Raw genomic sequence first — 22,274 nt, 5'->3', positions numbered from 1 at the left:
AAAGGAAAGTGTAAAGAAATACTTGGGAGAGAAGGTGTAATTAATAATTATCCTCTTGGTCAGATGTTCGAATCTCACAAGAATATAATTTATGATTATACCTATTGAATCAGAGTTCGTCACATAAGTGCAATTTATTTTAATTCAAGTATTTTTTGCACGTAAAATTTACTTAGTACATACCTGAAAGATGAAAGATAGCGGTTACGAGTTTTCTATGATAAAAAAACAACTAAATTTATTTTGAATTATATAGCATTAATTAATCATATTTTTATTGCGAGGATACTTTGAAATAACAATATTGCACGCTACGTTTGTTTATTTGGTATAGTGGGGTCCAAGGTGATATAACGAAGTCAGACTTTGGCCTATTTATGTGGTCAGAGATGCCCCACCTTTTAAAAAAATTATTTAAAAATTATTTTCTGTCTTTTTCTCCTCCACGCAGTATTTAACTATTTATTGATTAATAATATATATTTTGTACTTATTATCAATATTTTGAATGTACCAAATAATTCACAGTTCAATATAAAAATGACAAGATCACGAAGATGTCTTCGGAAATTTTGTTGAGATTAAAATGATTTTAAATAGAACATAGAAAATAAGGGGTTGTTTGATAATTGTTGATTAGGTGGCACTAATAATATTGAGTATTTATCTATCTGCACTATATTAAACAAATTATAAATCGATAAGTATCACTCTTTTCTTAAAAATAAAATATTTTCTTAATTAACCTAAATTTATTTTTATTATTAATATATTATTTTTTTGCTTAGTTGACATGCACATTAACAACTTATTTATTATTTTCCTATTGCATCCCACCGATACTCTCTTTTTTTTCTTTTTATTTTTCATATTTGTAACAACTTTCAACTTTATTTGACGCTAAAGTCCCTTATATATATTAATATGTGCCAAATGACATTTCTATTTTAAATTAAATAACCTACAACTACCAATTCACTTGTTTCCCGTTAAAACTTAACTAACATAATAACTCGTGCGAGACATGGGTCATTTTCTAGAATTTTTTTATGCATCATCTAATTATAATGTTTGTAGAACAACTTCAACAATATGTAGGCTATTAAGTCAAATTTTGAAGAAATGTAGATAAAGGGTCAGTTTTTTATTTAAACTACTGTTAACAAAATAAGATTAAGTTATATGTATGGGTGTGTTAGCGTGTAAATTATTGTATGTTACATCTTTTAGTAAATTATGATGGTTTCAATTATTTATATGTTAAATATCTGATTTATGTACATGTATAATCATTATTAACATCGAGTGAGATAATTGATTACTTAAATAACATGCATTTATAAATATTCAAAAATTAAAATTATGTAATAAATAAATTGCTATAATTTATATATGGTATTCACATTATCACTGACAAACAATCCATATCTATTTTTTACGCGACTGGGTATTAATCATGGCTGTAACATAAAAATGAATTATATATTTTTAAGACTTATTATTGATATTCATGATTTTTTTCAAGAATTCGAAAGAAAAATTGTATTTGTATCGTTATTTAAACCGTTTTTAAGTTTTTTCATTACGACTCTAATATTTCTTCATATAATAATTTGGTAAATATTTTATACTATTCTTCTAAAATAAAAAAAATTCAGTTCGATAAAGTTTTATAAATATCAACTGAACTGATTAATTCCTTCAAATTATTGAACAATATATGTTTTTTTCTTAAATAATATAAAATGCATTGAATCAAATGTTACAATATAGTATATATATAACTTTTGTTTGAATAATTCAAAATATTTGTACAATATTATCTTGATCAATGAATATTGTTGATCTAAGAGAATTCTTTTTAAAAAGTTAGTTTTTTTAAAGTGAAAAATGAAAAATAAATCGATTTAATATATCATCGTAGTTTTAATAAATCTAGTGAAATCTCATTTCAAATTTCAAATATTCTTAAAATTGGGACAAATCCCAAAAATAATAATGGGTTACCAGTGGACTTAGTAATTTTAATATAAATAATCAATTGACTTGATTCTATAAAAACCTCAAACAAATTAATTTATATTAACATAAGATATTAAAAAAATTCACATTATCGGTAAGATATTCTCGCCGAACTTGTAATTTAAATTTACTAAACATAGAATGTGACGATGTTTTTCGGCCGGGTCATGTAGTCAAATTTTGAATATTTTTTGAATAATATGTCAAGTTCTAAAATGCATTGACTCATTATAATTCGAACTTATCTAAATATGTAATACCAATATAGATTATTTATATATAAGCGATTCTATTTTCAATATTTTTTTAAAAATTATATATGTACATTTTAATTACTTTTTATAATAAAAAAACATGTTAAAAATATATGAGATATATTTTCAAACTAAAAAATGATTAATAAGTAAGATAATAATCCATTTATGTACGATGCCTAATTTTATATTTGGAATTCAATTCTTTAAAATTAAATGTACAAATATTCAACTAACTATCTTTTTTTTGTAGAAATTCAAATAAGTATTTTTAAATTTAAATAAAATATTCATTTAGCACACTTACATATTATGTATATGATAAAAAGCACATGTGACAATATGGTGTATTGGTAAAATGTTGTATAGTTGAATGAAATAACTTGAATTCGATTTCCACAAACCACATCTTTTATATAAATATTAAAAACACGGGTAATTTAGTATTTTTAATGAAACTTTTTAATCTCATGTCTTTTCAATGAAACTTTTTTATCTCATGAAATTGTACCATTGTTCTCCTATTATATATAGAAGAGATTATAAATTTATGTATCAAGTGATAGTCTTTACTATCTAATATTTCAATTCTTCCGTGTTTCAGCAGTAGCCTATTGTTCCAGGGAGCTAAGGTCCAAAATATGGAAGAAACAAGCGTTTCCGCGACTCTACCACCCAGTAAATTATGTTCCACCGCTCGTTTTTTATCAGAAGCTTGTGATTTGGTTTTTGATGCAGCAAGTAAGGGAAAACAATTCTTAATCGTTGGCACTAAAAATAAATCTATTTTTTACTAAAATAAAAAATATCTAATAGAAATAATCATGATATAATCGAGCATATGTCTTGGTACTAATCTAGTAATAACACTAAACTTAATTTATATCATATTTATCAAGTTTATGACTGCGTTTCATTTTTGAAGACTAATTTCAATAAAATACTATCCCATTCCTTATATTTAATATAAAATATTGGATATTACTAATTTAGAATATTAATAAGTACTTTGAACTTTGACAATTCTTCTATTGAATCCTTACTTTATATTGTATTTATAAAAAAAATGCTTTAATATTATTTTATTAAATAAAAATTAGTACATGCTTAGAATAAGGAGAATATTAGTTATTTATAAGTAAGGCAAGATGGATCTTCATAAAATAATGACTAATTAAGATTTTATTGGAGCATATTTAGACTCGTTCCTTAAACATTTTACGATGAGAAAATATTCAATCTCTTGTAGTTGCTCTAAGACACCGGGAAGGTTAAAACTTTGACTCAGGAGTAGGGGTGAACAAAAAACCGATCAAATCGTAAAACCGACCCAACCCGCCCTTTATTTCGGCCGACGGAGCCGAACTATCCAAAACCCGAATTTTAATTGGTTTAATTTTTTGTCAACCCGAATATAATGGGTTGGGTCAAGGTTCAAAAAATTTAAACCCTTATTAACACAACCCAACCCGATTTTTTTATTATAGTATTGTTATTAGAAATTTTAATTTATGTATTTATTGTAATATATAATATATTTGAAATAAAATAATTATTTTACGGGTAACACGCCGTAAGTTATTGATTTTAAACTAAAAGAGTACACAATACATATAATATCCAATAATTTTTATTTTCTGTTAAATTATGGGGTACGCTTCAACTTTTGATTAAAATTATTTGTAATTTTGACTCTTAAAAATATTTAAATAGTTTTATTCGAGTTTTATCCCAAACCAACCCGACCCAATATATAAAGGGTTGAGTTGGGTTGAAAATAATTTTTTCGGTTAACGGGTTCATTTTTTAAAAACCGAATTAATTGGGCTGGTTCGATATATTACCTCTAAACCGCCCAAACCGACCCGCGTTCACCCCTACTCAGGAGTTTAACATAATCTTTATGCATCAGGAGTAAAGTCAATCAATTTGTGATGTTCCATCCATTTATCAAGCTATACTTTGATTTTTGATGGAAGACTTCAATTACTATTCACCAAAATTAACCTATTTTTTAAGGTTTTGTCCATCTCTTTCTTCCATTTTTCCCTCCTGATTTTTTTTAAGTTCATTAAATAGTAACTCATAAATTGATTGAAATATATGACCACTTAAAAATTGAGTAAAAAAAGTTCATTATGAACCGTAATTGACTCTATCAATTTAATCAATTAATTGATGAATTAAATCTATTCATAATGTATATGCAACAAAAAATTATATAAACTCAATACCATTAAACAAGCACGGCCTTAAAACTAAAATTTCTATGCATTACTATAAGTATTCTACGATTTCTTTGGTTGCGAATAACAAATTTTGTGTTCTGTCAAGTCCGACCTGTACACACATTCCTTTTGAAGTGTTTTGTCCTGTTGATGAGACTTGGGAAGTTTTGCCTAGACCATATGATGTAAACAAAGATTTCGATTTTAATAAAGTTTCTCATATCGTTTCGGAGAAAGAACACATATCTATTTTGCGACTTCTGATGCAATGTCATCGTTCAATCTAGAAACACGTAATTGGACCCTTACTCATGCTGATCAAGATCAACCATTCTTTCGACAAGCAACTCTTGTTGGTGAATTAGGTTTTGGTTTTATCGACGGTCCTATTGTCATGAGTCATGTCAATGCGGGAGAGGGGGCGGGGGAGGGGTTTAGACCCTCTCTCACACTGAAGAAGTAATGCAACCATACTTAAGCACCCTCTCCCGCACTGAAGAAGTAATGCAACCATACTTAAGCGTTGAGATCTTCTCGTTTTACCTATGTTTGTCAATTATGTTGCACCGGGTACATTGTTGCATTGCAGGACTCTGACAACAAAGAAGTGGTTTGTTTTGTAACTTATGGCAGCAAGCTTAGTGAGCTTACTGACCATGGGGCAGAGGTTTATATCAAAAGTAGCTACGTGGCCTTGAGCTTTTTTCGCGTCCCAGGTGATTTCTATACTTCGGAAAACAGGCCTGATCTAGGACCTATCAGTGACGGTTCCTATGCAGATGAGAAGGCAGAAGATGGTTGAGTGATCTGGAGATACTTTAATGCCAAATTGCAGTACACTAAACACCTTACTCTTAGAAATTTTCATCTTCTAAGTGAAGGCCACATCGCGACATGTTTTCCTTAATTTTAGTCGAAAGACATGTTAATCTGTGATTTCTGATGATGCATTGAAGAAGTCTACAGCAAATCAGATTGTTAGTTAGTTAGATAAGTATTAGAGTTTTGTTTAAATGTTAACTTAGTTAACTCGATAACCTTTGACTTATCTTTTCAAAACAAACTCTATATTAGATAAACCTAATCTATTTCAAATTCCTTATCTTTCTCAGGTTTATCTCTTTCAAGAGACAAAACTAACGGATTACTTGTTTTACACATTCAAATATTTTAAACCTAATCTTATCTTTTATTATATTCAAAAGAGTTTGAAATACATTATATCTGTTACATGTTTTCTATATAAACCGACTTGATATTTTTCAGAAACACACAACTCTCTGCACTTTCCATCTTATATCTTTCTGAGAAAAACATCCTCTTAATTGTATTCATTGATTATCCAGTTAATTAAGAGTTTATAGTTGAGTTGTAATCTTACACATTATTATCTTTGTATTTGAAAGAAAGGTGTATTGTATCACTTGTCCCGAGTTGTGGGAATATTGATTACAAGATCAAGGCCAAGTAGTTGTGTGCTAGGGAAAGGGTTCTTTCATTCAGGGCCAAGATTGTAATCAAGGAAAGTTTGTAAGTATTTTATTTAAGTGGATATAATACATTCTCTATGCTAGTTGGCATGAGGACTTTGATGTAGGTCATAGACTAGGTATAGAGGCCGAACCAAGTGAAAATATTTGGTGTTCTTGCATTAACATATTTTCAGCATTGCATGTTTATATTTCTGCAATTTATATTCTGCTGAATATATAGTGTCTGTCGCATTTAGATACAGTTTGTCTCATTTGCTAAGACAAAAGAGACTGTCTCATTCGTGAACAGTTGCACTTTAACTAATTCGATTGAGCCTACGAATTTCATTTGGTATCAGAGCAGGTGCATTTAATTCTCTTTTTAGTGTTTATTTTGCTAGCGATCCATGGCTCAACCAGATAGGTATTCAAACAATTATCCACCACTGCTTCATGGTGCTGAAAACTACTGTTATTCCTAGTGGACTAACAATGAGATTTACAGAAGGGGGGTTGAATGTAAATCTCAAAACTTTTTCAAGTTTTGAGCAGTTTATGAAAGTTGTGTGTTCAAGAAGAACAAGTGTGTGAATTGCTTTAAGCTAATACAGACAGATATATATTCAAGCACAAATGTAAAGAACACAACAGACCTTAAAAACTTTTCTGGTGGATTTGTTGTTCCACCAGAGATGGTATTTTAGAAAATCTGTGATTAAACAATGTTGATCACAGCTGCATCCTAGTACAAACTAGATGAATTTTCTCTCAATATTTTTCTAAACAGCTCTGGAAAATCTCTCATCTAATTACTAGCTTCTACTTGGTTTATATATTACCAAGTGTACAAGTGAAGAACAATATAAAATACAGTAATAAAATAAGATCTTCACTTGCTTCTTTTCCTGTTCACTCCAGTACTTTGTTGACTATTGCATCTTTGTACTAGAGAAGAACGGCTGCTTTTTCTGTTGTTCCTGAAATTCGGCTACCACATCTCAGTTGTCTCTATCAACCCATGTGCCTCTGTTTGTAGGTACAACTACCCCTTATCAACGGCTAATCATCAGAACATCCGTTGAAGCTTTCATCCGTTGATGCACTCATCCGTTGAAGGATGTTATCCGTTGAAGCTTTCATCCGTTGATGCACTCATCCGTTGAAGGATGTTATCCGTTGATGACTTTATCCGTTGAAGCTTTAGAGACATCCGTTGAAGCTTAGCTTCTCATCCGTTGAAGGTCTTTAAGTCATCCGTTGATACCACTTCACTTATACAAAATTACAAGGCATGAAGTATTTACAATTGGCCTTCCTATCTGCATATCATCTAGTAGTCAACATGACTCATAGTTTCTCTCAACTTCCAAGATTTACATTTTAAATACAGAGACTGAAATATGCTACAACACTAGACTTATTTCTAAGTAAAGCTACACCATCAACGGATAGCCAAAGTGGTCTTATCCGTTGAGGCTACAGACACTAAATTTCTACTTAAGTATTTTGTTAAACATATCATCAAACTAATGCACATACATTCCTAACAATCTCCCCCTATTTATGTCTATAAGAATTGTAGGCATAAATTCAGGGTTAACTTGATGATAACAAAACACTTAACAGATATATGAATTGAAACTAAGTAGAAATTTAAAAATGCTGCAAAAGTGTATGTACTAGGAGATAATTGAAGATTTACAGTGTTTCCAAGGACACTCCTTTAGTCTGAGCAAATCATCTTTTTCTTCTTTGTTCCCTGGTTTTCTTTCCTAGCCTTTTGTCATTTTTCTCAATTTGGAGTTGGAGTTGTCTGAAGAATTCAGCTTCATCTTCAACACTGATATCCAACTTAGATTGCATTTCTTTGAGAGTTTCATTGCTGGCAATCTTGAGTTGGTCTTCAAGTCTGAAAAATCTTCTGACTCCTTTATCATCTCTAAATTCCATCAACCAATGAGGTGATTTGAGAATTTTCATTTCCCTTTCTTGAATGAGTAAAGTCCTGGGTAAAGCATTGGGCTCCCTCCAAGTTTTCCTTATATTGGCTATCTTGTTGAGAATTTCAGTCTTGGCAGTTCTGGTAAAGCCAGAATCCTTTTGTATAGCTGAATAGACTCTAATCAAGGTAGAGTAGCCTTCATCCAGAATCCTGTGGAGAGGCCATGTTCTTTCCCCAGCTCCTTTATATCTGAACACTAATCTCTCTGGTAACTGTCTGTAGGCAGCTATTCCCCTTACATCCTCCAGCTCATCCAGATAGAGTTCAATGTCTGAAATTTCTTTTATGTCACAGATGTGAACATAATCATCTTTAGAAATGGGTGACTTAGGCTTAGGTTTTTGTTTTTGAGTGAATTTCTTAGAGGTTATGGGAGATGTAGATTTTGGTTTTCTTTTCTGTTTCTTTGGTAGTGGAAGAGTGGTTAGAAAGGTAGGCAATTTGATAGTGTCCCAATCAATAGGTTCCTCTTTTGGAATGATTGGTTCACCATGGATGTTTATTGTGGGATCAGCAACAAGGGGTTCAGGTATGGAAGGTAGTGGTTTAGATATAGATTTGGTTACTTCAGTGTTATCTCCACTCCTTCTATGTGCCTTGGCCTTTCTTCTGTTTCCCTTCTGCCATTCCTCTCTTTCTTCCACACTCTCACCAAATATACTCCCTAAAACCTCATCTAGATTTGTAGTCTTGTCTTCACCCCTGACTTCAATCCCTTTTTCTTTTTCAACTAGACTTGACTTTAGCTGTTGTTCAAGCTTTGCTTGTGCTCTTTTGTCAGCCTTTAATTGCTTGTCTTCTTCCTTCTTGGCTATTGAGAATTTGGGATGTCCTTGCATCACACATATGCTCTTTCCCTCTCTAATGATAATAGCTCTATTTCTCCTTACAGCCTCATCCATGGTCTTTTTGAGATAAGCAATACTTCTGCCTAAAATCTTGTTCTCATCAGCTTTTGGAGGAGGAAAGTCCACTTCTTTTAAAGGATTCTTTGTTGAGTCCTTATTGGATCTTTCATTGGGCTTGAGAATTATAGCTTGTAGTTCTTTGGAAGAAGCTTCTCCATCCTTATGACTCCCTACTGGCATGAGCTCCATGTTGATTGGTTCAATTTTTGTGCTGTATTTCACAGATGTTGATTTGTCTTGTGTAGAACCAAACAACAGTTGCAACCTTTCATCAATTCTCCTCCTTTGCTCTTTCACTTGAATTTCAGCTGCTGCTAGCTGAATCAAATCAATTCCATCAGGCTTGCCCTTGATTTGAATGATTGGAGAAGTAGTGATGGCAGGAACTAGCACTTTAGATATGTTGACTTTTGTAGATGGCTCTCCTTCCCCTTCCCTTTTACTCTCCCCCTTTTTGTTATCATCAAGGAGAGGGGTCAAGCCTTGTGCTTTTGCCAGCTGCATTAGGAGACTGGTTTGAGATTGTTGATTGTGAAGAATGGTGGCCACAGAATTTTCAATAACTTGAACTCTGTCTTCTAACTTGGCCAACTGTTTTTCAGTAACAGATTCTTTCTTCAATCTCAAAACCAAGTCCTGCAATGTACCATAGGGCATGACTGAATCCAATTTTTCTGAAGTATAGGTTTTCAAGTCAGCAATATCCTTCCTGAGATCATCCATACTCAGATTCTGCTTCACTTGCTGCAGCTTCATGAGATGCAGTGAGTCCAGGTGAGCTTGAAGGATAGCCTTGATACTTGCATGTGAAGTATTCTGAATGGCCTGTTGAATAGTGTTGATTTGTTTGACTAAAGAGACATTGAATTCCCCTGGTCTGTACTCCTTAGTCAAGGCCCATTCAGGTAGATTTGGAATTGAACTAGGGCCTTCATCTCCCCCTAAGTTCATGCTTCCATCAAAAGAAATAGAGTCATCATCATCAGAATTTGCTCCAAATTCCTCAGATGGCTCACCAGCTGTAGAAGGCATTTTGTTAATGGCAGCTTTATCCCTTTGAAGAGATTCTGTTGTGTGCACTAGATGTAGTGACCTTTCTGCTTTCTCATTGCCCTGAGCAGCCAACAGTTGATAGGCTGTCACAGGATGAGTAAAAGTGTCAGCATCCAAGGAAATGTTATCAATTACAGCTTTGTAATGTTGCTGAAATTGTCTTTCCTTTTCAGCATCATCCACAATCATTGACTCATTAGCAATGGCTGGTTCCACCCTTGTATCTACTGTACCTGCTTTTCTCTCTTTTTCTCTATGTTCTTGCATCAGGGGCTCCCCCTGGCTCACACAACTCACTCCCTCACCTTCACCTACTAAGGTGGTACTCCACTCACTTACTTTTGCCATGCTGGAAGAAATAGCATGCATTTTTGAGCTCTCAATCTCTCCTTTTGCCTGGGAGCAACCCAGCCTCTCACTCAAATTGTCACTCCCTTCCCTCAATCCTAAGAGTGATTGCACAGTATTCATGTCTTCTACACTTGGGATTAATTCAGTTATTTGTGTAGAGACTGTCAACGGATGTGGACTATCCGTTGAAGGTGAAACTGATGTTATCAACGGATAACTGCTGTTAAGCTTATCCGTTGAAGAACAACCACTTGTCAACGGATGAGTGATATCCGTTGAAGAAGGAAAAGAAGTTGAAATTGAAAGTGATATAACTGTTGAATCTGTGTAGATTGATTTGAGATGTGGTGACACAGATCCTTCAATTATATCTGAAAGAATTTGCGGGTGATCCAACAAATCATCCAAGAGATGATGATCACCTGTATTTGAGTGGGGCTTCTCCCTGAGTTGTAAAGAGGGAGAATCAGGAATTGATGGGAATAACATATCCACATCCAGAGATGGTGATGAAGTGTTTGGTGATTGATGTGTGATTATTGTGAGAGAATGGGGCTGTGACTCCACATTTATTGGAGTCACATCAAACTGAGTTTGAGAAGGCATAGATACAGATGGATGTATCTGTGCAGTGTGTGCACCCTGTGTAGAAGATTGGGTTCTAGCCTTCTTTCTTCTAATAAAGGCTTTTGTTGGTGAGTGTTTGGCTTTAGTGTCCCTCCCTCGTTTGTTCTGTGTTCCTGGTTTGGAACTATTTTCAATAGTAACATCCTTTTGGGAGGATGCTACTAGGGATGTGCTAGATACCTTTTCAACCACCACAGCTTTTTGAGAAACTGTGGCTTGGCTAGCTTGGGAAGCACTCGACTTTCCTTCCTTATCCTGGGGGTTTCTTTGATGTTCACCCCTCCCCTCACCACTCATACCCTGTTCACTCACCTCAGGGTTAATAGTTGGTGTTACAACTGTTGTCTTTTGAGAAACAACAGAGGTGGATTTCTTTGTCTTTGATTTTGAAAGTTTAGTTTTGGTGACCTTGGTAGAAATCTGTTGGGGCATCACAGATTTCATGGCCACACTAGAAGATAAAGAAATAGAGGGGTTGGAAGAAGTAGGAGTTGTAGAAGCAATTACCTCACCTACCTGAGGTGCATTCATGATTGGTAAATATACCAATGACACACTGCTGTTAAGATCCATTCTCATCAAGTCTGCAAGAACTCTTTTCTCTTGTGCCCAGCACTTGAGTTTATTATTCTCATTGATTATGACTAAACCTTCAGCAACATGGTTAGCCAATAACATAAAGAATCTAGCATAATAGATGTTATTAGGTCTATTAGCTTTGTTACCTAATCTAGTACCTAATTCTAGCATCACATAGTTGCTAAAGTTAAAATACCTATCAGAAACAAGCATATAGAGCATATTAACCAGAGATGAAGTTATGGCATCAAAATTACTAATTTTCCCAGAGAAAACCTTTATAAAGGCATCCCCAAGGAAACTCCATTCTTTCCTAAGGCCTTTTCTTCTAATACTCCCTAAATTAGCAGAGTTAAGAGAATAACCTATGGAATCTAACATGCTGGATACATCACTATCAGTGTGTGGTGTCATGGCATTGTTCTCAGGCAATTTAAAACATGCTTGTAAATCATCACAGTTAATACAGTGAGTTTTACCTTTGAGAGTGAAGGAGATAGTCATATCCATGGAGTTGAACTCAGCAGTTGTCCAAATCTCCTCAACTACTTCACAGAAAATTGTTGGGGCTTCCAGCATTGCATAGCTAAGTTTACAGTTTTTGATGAAGTCCATCATTTTGTGATAGTCTGAGTGGGCTTCATTATTTTCTACCAAAGCTATGAAATTGTTCTTTTCATAGATGAACCCAGATTGAGACATAATCTTCACGACTGGTGCCATTGTTGTGAGTAGAAATTGCAGAGAATAACTTGAAGTTTTTGCAGAGAGAAAATGGTAAATGCTTGAAATTTTAAGAAAGCGTAAAGTAAAAATGAACAATCAGAAGGACTTATATGCTTTCTCAAACTAATAAACAAAAATATAAAATAAAGATTTATCAATAAATATGTGTTAGTGAATTTCAACCGTTTTAAGAATAAACTGTAAGTATTCTAAAAACTACCTTTAAAACCAATACATACAGATGTATGTATGAGTATCAACGGTTAAGAGAATAGAATCAACGGCTGTTAAACACCTGAATAGATTGATGTGACATTTCAACGGATAAGGCAAATTGTCATCCGTTGAAAGGTACTTCAGTTTTATCCGTTGACGGATAAAAATTCCAGAAATGTATTTGTCTTTCAACGGATAATGATTATCCGTTGATAGAGCAATTTTGACTTTCAACGGATAGGGAACATCCGTTGATGGAATAAACTATGTTAAAAGTCAAATTTGTTCTTAGCAACTAATATATTTCAGGCTTCAATTCAAATTGCAATAAAGACATGAATTTTAAGAGTAATTAAGCATACCTAGCTCACTTACCAATCTTGTGAATGTTGATTCATCAAGTGGCTTGGTAAATATGTCAGCAATTTGTTGTTCACTTGGAACAAAATGTAGTTCCACTGTACCATTCATGACATGCTCCCTAATGAAGTGGTACTTGATATCAATGTGCTTGGTCCTTGAGTTCTGCACAGGATTCTCTGTTATGGCTATGGCACTTGTGTTGTCACAAAAGATAGGAATTCTATCAACATGAAGTCCATAGTCAAGGAGTTGGTTCCTCATCCATAACACTTGAGAACAGCAACTTCCAGCAGCAATGTATTCAGCCTCAGCTGTAGAAGTAGAGACTGAATTTTGCTTTTTGCTGAACCATGATACAAGCTTGTTTCCCAGGAATTGGCAGGAGCCTGTTGTACTTTTCCTATCTATTTTGCAACCTGCATAGTCTGCATCTGAATAACCAATTAGATCAAAGCCAGATTCTCTAGGATACCAAATACCTAAATTTGGTGTACCCTTGAGATATCTGAAAATCCTTTTGATAGCAATTAAGTGAGACTCCCTAGGATCAGCTTGGAATCTAGCACATAGACATGTAGCAAACATTATATCTGGTCTGCTAGCAGTTAAATATAAAAGTGAACCAACCATGCCTCTATAACTTGTAATATCCACAGACCTTTCAGTCTTATTTAATTCAAGTTTGGTGGCAGTGGCCATGGGAGTTTTTACAGATGAACATTCCATTAAGTCAAACTTCTTTAAAAGATCATAAATATATTTAGTTTGACTAATGAAAATTCCATCACTAACTTGTTTAACTTGTAAACCAAGAAAATAGGTTAGTTCTCCCATTAGGCTCATTTCATAATTACTTTGCATTAGCTTAGCAATTTTTTTGCAAAGTTTATCATCTATAGAGCCAAATATTATGTCATCTACATAAATTTGAACAAGTATACTAGAGCCATTAACATCCCTAAAGAAGAGAGTTTTATCAACAGTACCTCTAGTGAAGTGATTCTCCAAAAGAAATTTTGATAAGGTTTCATACCAGGCTCTAGGTGCTTGCTTCAGTCCATAGAGTGCTTTCAACAGATAATACACATAGTCTGGAAAATTTGGATCTTCAAATCCTGGAGGTTGACTTACATAGACTTCTTCCTCTAATTTCCCATTTAGAAATGCACTCTTGACATCCATTTGATAGACTTTGAAATTGGCATGGGCTGCATGGGCTAGAAATATTCTGATGGCTTCAAGTCTTGCAACAGGAGCATATGTTTCATCAAAATCTATTCCCTCTTGCTGAGAATAGCCTTTAGCAACCAGTCTGGCTTTATTCCTTATGATAATGCCATTTTCATCCATCTTGTTTCTGAATACCCACTTTGTGTCAATAGGACTCTTGTTCTTTGGTTTGGGTACCAGCTTCCATACTTGGTTTCTCTCAAATTGGTTCAGCTCTTCCTGCATAGCTAATATCCAATCTGGATCCAATAGAGCTTCTTCCACTTTCTTAGGTTCCTCCTGAGACTGAAAACTACTATACAGACATTCATCTTGAGTGGCTTTTCTTGTTTGCACTTTAGATGATGCATCACCAATGATCAGTTCAAAGGGATGATTCTTGGTCCATTTCCTTTGTGGTGGAAGATGTGCTCTAGATGAGGTGGCCTCAGTATTGTTATGATGTGAGACAGAGTGTTGACTAGTTGAAACTCCCCCTGAGTTGTTGGTCCTTTGCAGGGAACTTGGAGTTCTATCAACTGATGATGTAAATCGATTATCCGTTGATGAACTATGATCAACGGATGCTTCATTTTGTACTTCAACGGATGATGCACTATGTCTTTCAACGGATACTGCATTGCCTCTATCAACGGATGCAGTATTTTGTGCATTATCCAAGGGCATGTTTTGAATCCCTTTTGAAGTGTCATCTCCATCAGTCTCCTCTTCACTATCATCACAATATATCTCAATGTTGTCAAATTTGAGTCTCTCATTATGTCCCTCATCTGTTAGTCCATCAATCTTTTTATCATCAAACACAACATGCACAGATTCCATAACAATGTTGGTTCTTAGATTGTAGACCCTATAAGATTTTCTAGCTGAGTAACCAACAAATATCCCTTCATCAGCCTTTGCATCAAACTTCCCTTTATGGTCAGATTGATTCCTCAGTATAAAGCATTTACATCCAAAGACATGAAGAAAGTTTAGAGTTGGTTTTCTTCTCTTGAACAACTGATAAGGAGTCATGCCTTTAGCTTGATTGATCAAAGAAATATTCTGAGTGAAGCAGGCACAATTAACAGCTTCAGCCCAGAAATATGTTGGTAACTTTGATTCTTCAAGCATTGTTCTGGCAGCTTCAATTAAAGATCTGTTCTTTCTTTCAACAACCCCATTTTGCTGAGGTGTTCTTGGAGCTGAGAACTCATGCATGATTCCATTTTCTTCACAGAACAGCCTTAATGTCAAATTCTTGAATTCAGTTCCATTGTCACTCCTGATATTTCTAACCTTCAAGTCAAGATGATTGTTGACTTGCCTGATGTGATTGATAATGATTTCACTTGCTTCATCCTTTGATCCAAGAAAATAGACCCATGAGAATTTTGAGAAATCATCTACAATCACTAAGCAATATCTTTTTCTTGCAATAGACAATACATTGACTGGTCCAAACAAATCCATATGTAGCAGCTGTAATGGTTCATCAATTGTTGTTTCAAGCTTCTTTTTGAATGATGCTTTCCTTTGTTTGCCTTTCTGACAAGCATCACACAAACCATCCCTTGAGAATTCAACTAGAGGGATTCCTCTAACTAAGTCCTTTTTGACTAGATCATTCATTATCTTGAAATTCAAGTGAGATAGCTTCTTGTGCCATAGCCAACTTTCAACTGTGCTTGCTTTGCTGAAGAGACAAGTAATGGATTCTGCATCTGTAGAGTTGAAGTCAGCTATGTACACATTTCCTTTTCTAACTCCAGTTAGAACCACTTTGTTGTCTTTCTTACTAGTGACAACACAGGCTTCAGAATTGAAGGAAACTGTATTCCCTCTATCACATAGTTGACTGATGCTCAGTAAATTGTGCTTGAGACCATCAACTAATGCAACTTCATTAATGATGACATTCCTTGTTGAAATCAAGCCATATCCCATAGTAAACCCTTTGCTGTCATCTCCAAAGGTTATGCTAGGGCCAGCTCTCTCCTTGAACTCTGTGAGCAGGGAGAAATCTCCTGTCATGTGTCTTGAACAACCACTGTCCAAGTACCATAGATTTCTTCCATTTCCCTGCACACCATAAAATCAATCAATTTGATTTTGGTACCCAAGTTTCCTTGGGTCCATTCTTGTTAGCCTTTCTCCTAGACTTCATTCCTCCTGCATCTTTAGACTTAGGTAAGTTTGAGTCAACCTTGGTCTTAGATGTAGTTGGTTGAGGTGTAGGGTTAGTCACAGAATCATTTAGCACATTTGTAAAATTATTAGGCATTGATTGTGCAAACATGTTATTCCATATGGGCATATTGTATGGCATTTGAGGCATACTAAATGCAGCAAGATAAGGATTGTTAAAATATGGCATGTTTACAAAATGTGCATAAGGATTTTGTTGAGACATAACATGCATAACATGCAGAGGTGATGCAGACATATTAGGCATAGAAGAGGGTACATTTATGGGAGTCTTCTTAATGGATTTACAACTAGCAGATAGATGATTAACACTACTACAATGCACACAGCTTTTTCTAGGAGCATACCTATCAGGTGTGTAATTGTTGTGTTTATTAACTCCTACCTTCCCATTTCTGTTGGATTTTCTTTTAGATTCCTTTTTATCCTCAACCATCTTGAGCCTATTATTTAACTGTTCTAAGGTCATGTGCCCTACATTCACCTTACTGACATCTTTGGATGTGCTTGCTTCTTCTTTGACAAAGTTCTTTGAAGTTGAACCAAACTTTTTGTTGAGTTTCTTTAGATTCTCTCTTTTAGAAACATCTGCCTGTTTTGATTGAGGAACCTTCAACGGATGCTCCTTTTCTTCCTTCAACGGATAACTTTCATCATCCGTTGATTCCACATCCGTTGACAGCCCATCAATTAATTCCAGTTTCTTTTTATTTTTATCCCAGGCAGTTTCACAGAATGATTCAATTCCTTGGACCTTAGCAATTTGAGCACTTACATCCCTAGATGTCTTCCAGGCTTTAATCACCTCTTGCTCTTTCTCTAATTGATTGGAAAGTATTTCTACTTTCTTAACAGATTCAGCTAGTTCATTTTCAACAGATATACAATGCAACTTTGTTTTCTCTAGGTCAATCATCTTATCTTCTAACAAAGCATTTCTATTACTTAAAAACAGATTGTTCTCTCTAATCCTACTATTTTCTTTAGCAAGAGATTTAAGAGACACACACAAATGATACAATTCGGTAGACATGTCATTAAAAGCATCATTGCACTCTTCTTTAGTAAGCTGTGTTAAGTCAGTAGTGATTACCTGATTGCTTGATGAACTAACTTCATTTTCTTCAGAATCAGCCATGAGACCAAAGTTGACATACTCCACATCTTCATCCTCTTCATCTCCATTAGCTGCCCAGTCCCTTTCTTGAGTAATGAAAGCCCTCTCCTTTTGCTTGAGTAGATCAAAATATTTCTTTTTGTAATCTACTTGTTCAAATTTCTTCTTTTCAGAAGTTGGCTTTCTGCACTCACCTGCAAAGTGTCCACTTATACCACAATTGAAACACTTGAACTTGGATTTGTCCACAGTGTTTTTGTGAGGTTTAGTGGCTCTAGTGTTTTTCTTGAATTTCATCTTTGCAAATCTTCTGGACAGAAATGCAAGATGCTCATCAATACCATCTGAGTCATCTTGGATGGAGTTGTCTTCATTTTCAGCAACTTGCTCTTTCCCCTTGCTTGATTCCTGATTTTTTATACTATCTTTGGAGTTTGATGTAGATCTCGCAGTTTCTTGTCTGCATTTCCTCTCATCTTCAGCTACCAATGCAACTGAACTTCCTTTCTTTCTCCCCTTCTCCAATACCTCATCCTGTTCCAACTCTAGTTCATAAGTATTCAAGATTCCATACAATCTTTCAAGAGTGAAGTCCTTATAATCTTGAGAGTTTCTTAAGGAGACAGTCATGGGTTTCCATTCCTTTGGCAAGGATCTTAAAAATTTAAGATTTGAATCCTTCACCTGGTACACTCTTCCATACAGCTTCAGTCCATTCAACAGCTTTTGGAACCTATTGAATGTTTCATTTAAAGATTCATTTTCTTCAAAATGAAAGTATTCATACTGTTGAATGAGAAGCTGCATTTTGTTTTCTTTCACTTGTTCTGTACCTTCACACAGTAGTTGAACTGTGTCCCAAACCTCTTTGGCAGTTGTGCAATTTATCACATTATCAAACATATCCATGTTAAGACCATTAAACAAAATGTTCATAGCCTTCTTATCCTTGTGGACTTCTTCTGTGTCTTCCATTGTCCATTCTGCTCTAGGTTTTGGAATGGATTGACCAACAGCAACTGTGGCTGTAGCAACTGTTGCTACTTTGTGGGGAATGTGAGGACCATTCTCAATGCAGTTTACATAACCTTCATCTTGGGAGAGTAGATGAAGGTGCATTTTCACCTTCCAATGGTGATAACTGTCTTTGTCAAGAACTGGGATCTTTACTCCAATATCCTTCTTACTCATCTTTGTTAGATTCCAAGATCTTTAAACTCTTTGTATGTCAAGAGCCTGCTCTGATACCAATTGTTATTCCTAGTGGACTAACAATGAGATTTACAGAAGGGGGGTTGAATGTAAATCTCAAAACTTTTTCAAGTTTTGAGCAGTTTATGAAAGTTGTGTGTTCAAGAAGAACAAGTGTGTGAATTGCTTTAAGCTAATACAGACAGATATATATTCAAGCACAAATGTAAAGAACACAACAGACCTTAAAAACTTTTCTGGTGGATTTGTTGTTCCACCAGAGATGGTATTTTAGAAAATCTGTGATTAAACAATGTTGATCACAGCTGCATCCTAGTACAAACTAGATGAATTTTCTCTCAATATTTTTCTAAACAGCTCTGGAAAATCTCTCATCTAATTACTAGCTTCTACTTGGTTTATATATTACCAAGTGTACAAGTGAAGAACAATATAAAATACAGTAATAAAATAAGATCTTCACTTGCTTCTTTTCCTGTTCACTCCAGTACTTTGTTGACTATTGCATCTTTGTACTAGAGAAGAACGGCTGCTTTTTCTGTTGTTCCTGAAATTCGGCTACCACATCTCAGTTGTCTCTATCAACCCATGTGCCTCTGTTTGTAGGTACAACTACCCCTTATCAACGGCTAATCATCAGAACATCCGTTAAAGCTTTCATCCGTTGATGCACTCATCCGTTGAAGGATGTTATCCGTTGAAGCTTTCATCCGTTGATGCACTCATCCGTTGAAGGATGTTATCCGTTGATGACTTTATCCGTTGAAGCTTTAGAGACATCCGTTGAAGCTTAGCTTCTCATCCGTTGAAGGTCTTTAAGTCATCCGTTGATACCACTTCACTTATACAAAATTACAAGGCATGAAGTATTTACAATTGGCCTTCCTATCTGCATATCATCTAGTAGTCAACATAACTCATAGTTTCTCTCAACTTCCAAGATTTACATTTTAAATACAGAGACTGAAATATGCTACAACACTAGACTTATTTCTAAGTAAAGCTACACCATCAACGGATAGCCAAAGTGGTCTTATCCGTTGAGGCTACAGACACTAAATTTCTACTTAAGTATTTTGTTAAACATATCATCAAACTAATGCACATACATTCCTAACAACTACAATGACTGGAAGTTTCGGATGAAGATCTTTCTCCAATGTGATGCATTCAAATGGGATGCTGTAGAAAATGGTTTTACAATTCCCATGAAAGAAGGGAAGCCGAAATCTCTCAAGGATCTTTCTCCTGAAGAAGTGAATGCAATGAACTCCAATGCTAAAGCTATGAACTCACTTCTAAATGGCATGGTAGCTACAAAATTAAGAAAATTACCAGCATGTACTACTGCCAAGCAGATCTGGGATACGATCAAAGTCAGCCACGAAGGCACGTCAAGGTACGTGAAGTAAAATTAAGTATGCTCATGAGTGACTATGAAGGTTTCAGGTTGAAAAGGGATGAAAGCGTGCGAGATGCTCAAGGGAGGTTTCTGACATTGATGAACTCTATCTCACTTCTGGAAAGGATCATTCCTCAATCTGAGATCAATAGGAAAATCCTCAGAGCAATGCCAAAGAAGTTTGCTCCAAAGGTTACCATTCTGCAGGATTCAACACTACTTTCGACTATGGATACTCTAACACTGTTCAGTGAATTGGAAGAATTTGAAAATCAGCTACGCAGATATGGTGAAGAAGATGAAGCTCCTCGTAAGAAAACTCTTGCACTTAATGCAGATGCAGACGAGTCTCCTGATGATTCTGATGAAGAGATTGCTCTTCTAACAAAGAAGTTTCATAAATTTCTTGCCAAACAGAATGCCTCCAAATGACCTATGAAGTCACAGTTTCCAAAGAAAGACTTCAAATCTAATCCGAGCAAGGAGGTTAAAACGAATCAAAACAAGGATGCATGCTTTGAGTGTGGAAAGAAAGGTCACTTCAAGAAAGATTGCTACAAACTCAAAGCCAAAAAGAAAGCTTTACTCACATGGAGTGATGATGATTCTGAAGTGGAAATTGACTCAGACGATGAATTAGCTCAACTATGCTTTGCTGGACTTGAATCTGACTCTAGTGACAATGATGAGGTAATACTGTTCAAATTAATAAAAATTCATATATATCTCAGGATGTACTAACCTTGCAGGCTCAAAATAGAAAGTTAAGAGAAAAGAATGCTTATCTTAAACAAGCATTGAGTGAGGTTCTCAATGAGGTTGATGATTCCATCAAAGATGAATCCTTAGTAGAAGAAAACAAGCTCCTATCTGAGAAGGTCCCTAAGCTGAAAGAAGAAGTCAACTACCTCAAGAATGAGATCGAGATGAAAGATGCACGTCTTGATGCATTAAAGAAGGAAACTTTTTCTGTCGAATCAAATGCATCTTCTGATTCTATAGTTCCTGAACTCGAGCAAAAGGTTGCCCAGCTTGAAACTGATCTAGCCAAATGTTTTCATGGAGAAGGAACCTTGAATGCTTTACTTGCCCAACATAAATCTTCTCTTGACAAAGAAGGTTTGGGGTATGGATCAACCAACAAGAAGAAAGTTTTTCAAAGTGGCTACAAAAGAACTCCTATGAAATACAAGATGCCTTATGAAAAATGTCAAGACTGTGGCAAATCTGGTCACACTAATTCTGCATCTCGGTTATGTGGTATTAAGGGCCACGATACTAACTCAACAACTAGATCTAAATCTGTGCATAAATCTGTTAATATTATTCAAATGTGTATTAAGAAATCTGACATGCATTTGTATAAGATTTATGATACTAACATTCAAGGACCCAAAGTCACGTGGGTACCTAAGAGATAAAAGATCTTTTGCAGGTATGCTTTAAAGTCCATGTTCCTCGAAACAAGTGGATTATTGATAGCGGTTGCTCTCGTCACATGACTGGAGATATATCAAAGTTTCTCTCATTAATCGCTAAAGAGGGAGGCTTAGTTACTCTTGGAGATTCCAATACTGTACGTATCGTAGGTAAAGGTACCATATGTAATGACAAGTTTGCTATTAACAATGTTCGTTTAGTTGATGGTCTTAAATATAATCTTATTAGCATAAGTCAGTTAACTGATGCTGGTCATAGTGTTAAGTTTGATAAAGATGTTTGCTATATTGGTAATAAAGCTAACGAGTTTGCTTTAGTAGCCAAAAGAAAGGGAAACATCTTTGTGTTAGATTTTGATGAGCAGCAAGAAGAAATCTGCCTAGCTACCATTCAAGAACAACAGAATCTGTGGCATAGGCGTCTTGGTCATGTTCATATGGATCTACTTCGAAAGATATCATCACATGAGTTAGTTCGAGGTTTACCAAAGCTGAAATACAAGAAGTCAGAGCCATGTTCAGCTTGTAAGCTTGGAAAATAGGTGAAAACTTCCTTTACGGCTAAGAATAAAGTATCAACTTCTGTTCCTTTGCAGTTGTTACATCTAGATCTTTTTGGTCCAGAAAGATATGTAAGTTTGGGAGGTAAGAATTATGCTTTCGTTATAGTAGATGATTACTCTCGTTTTACTTGGGTGTTATTCTTGCGTACTAAAGATGAAGCTTTTAGTGAATTCAAAGATCTTATTACTAACCTTGAGATTAAGTATTCTTTAAAGCTCAAGACTATTCGTAGTGATCATGAAGGAGAATTCGAGAAAGATTTCGTAACTTTCTGCAAATCTAGAGGCATTACTCATGAATTCTCTGCCCCACGTACACC

This window comes from Apium graveolens, chromosome 6 (genome assembly GCF_009905375.1).
Source record: "Apium graveolens cultivar Ventura chromosome 6, ASM990537v1, whole genome shotgun sequence".
In the NCBI taxonomy this organism is placed as follows: Eukaryota; Viridiplantae; Streptophyta; class Magnoliopsida; order Apiales; family Apiaceae; genus Apium; species Apium graveolens.
The sequence above is the reverse complement of the archived record's forward strand: the minus strand, read 5'-3'. Positions refer to the sequence as shown.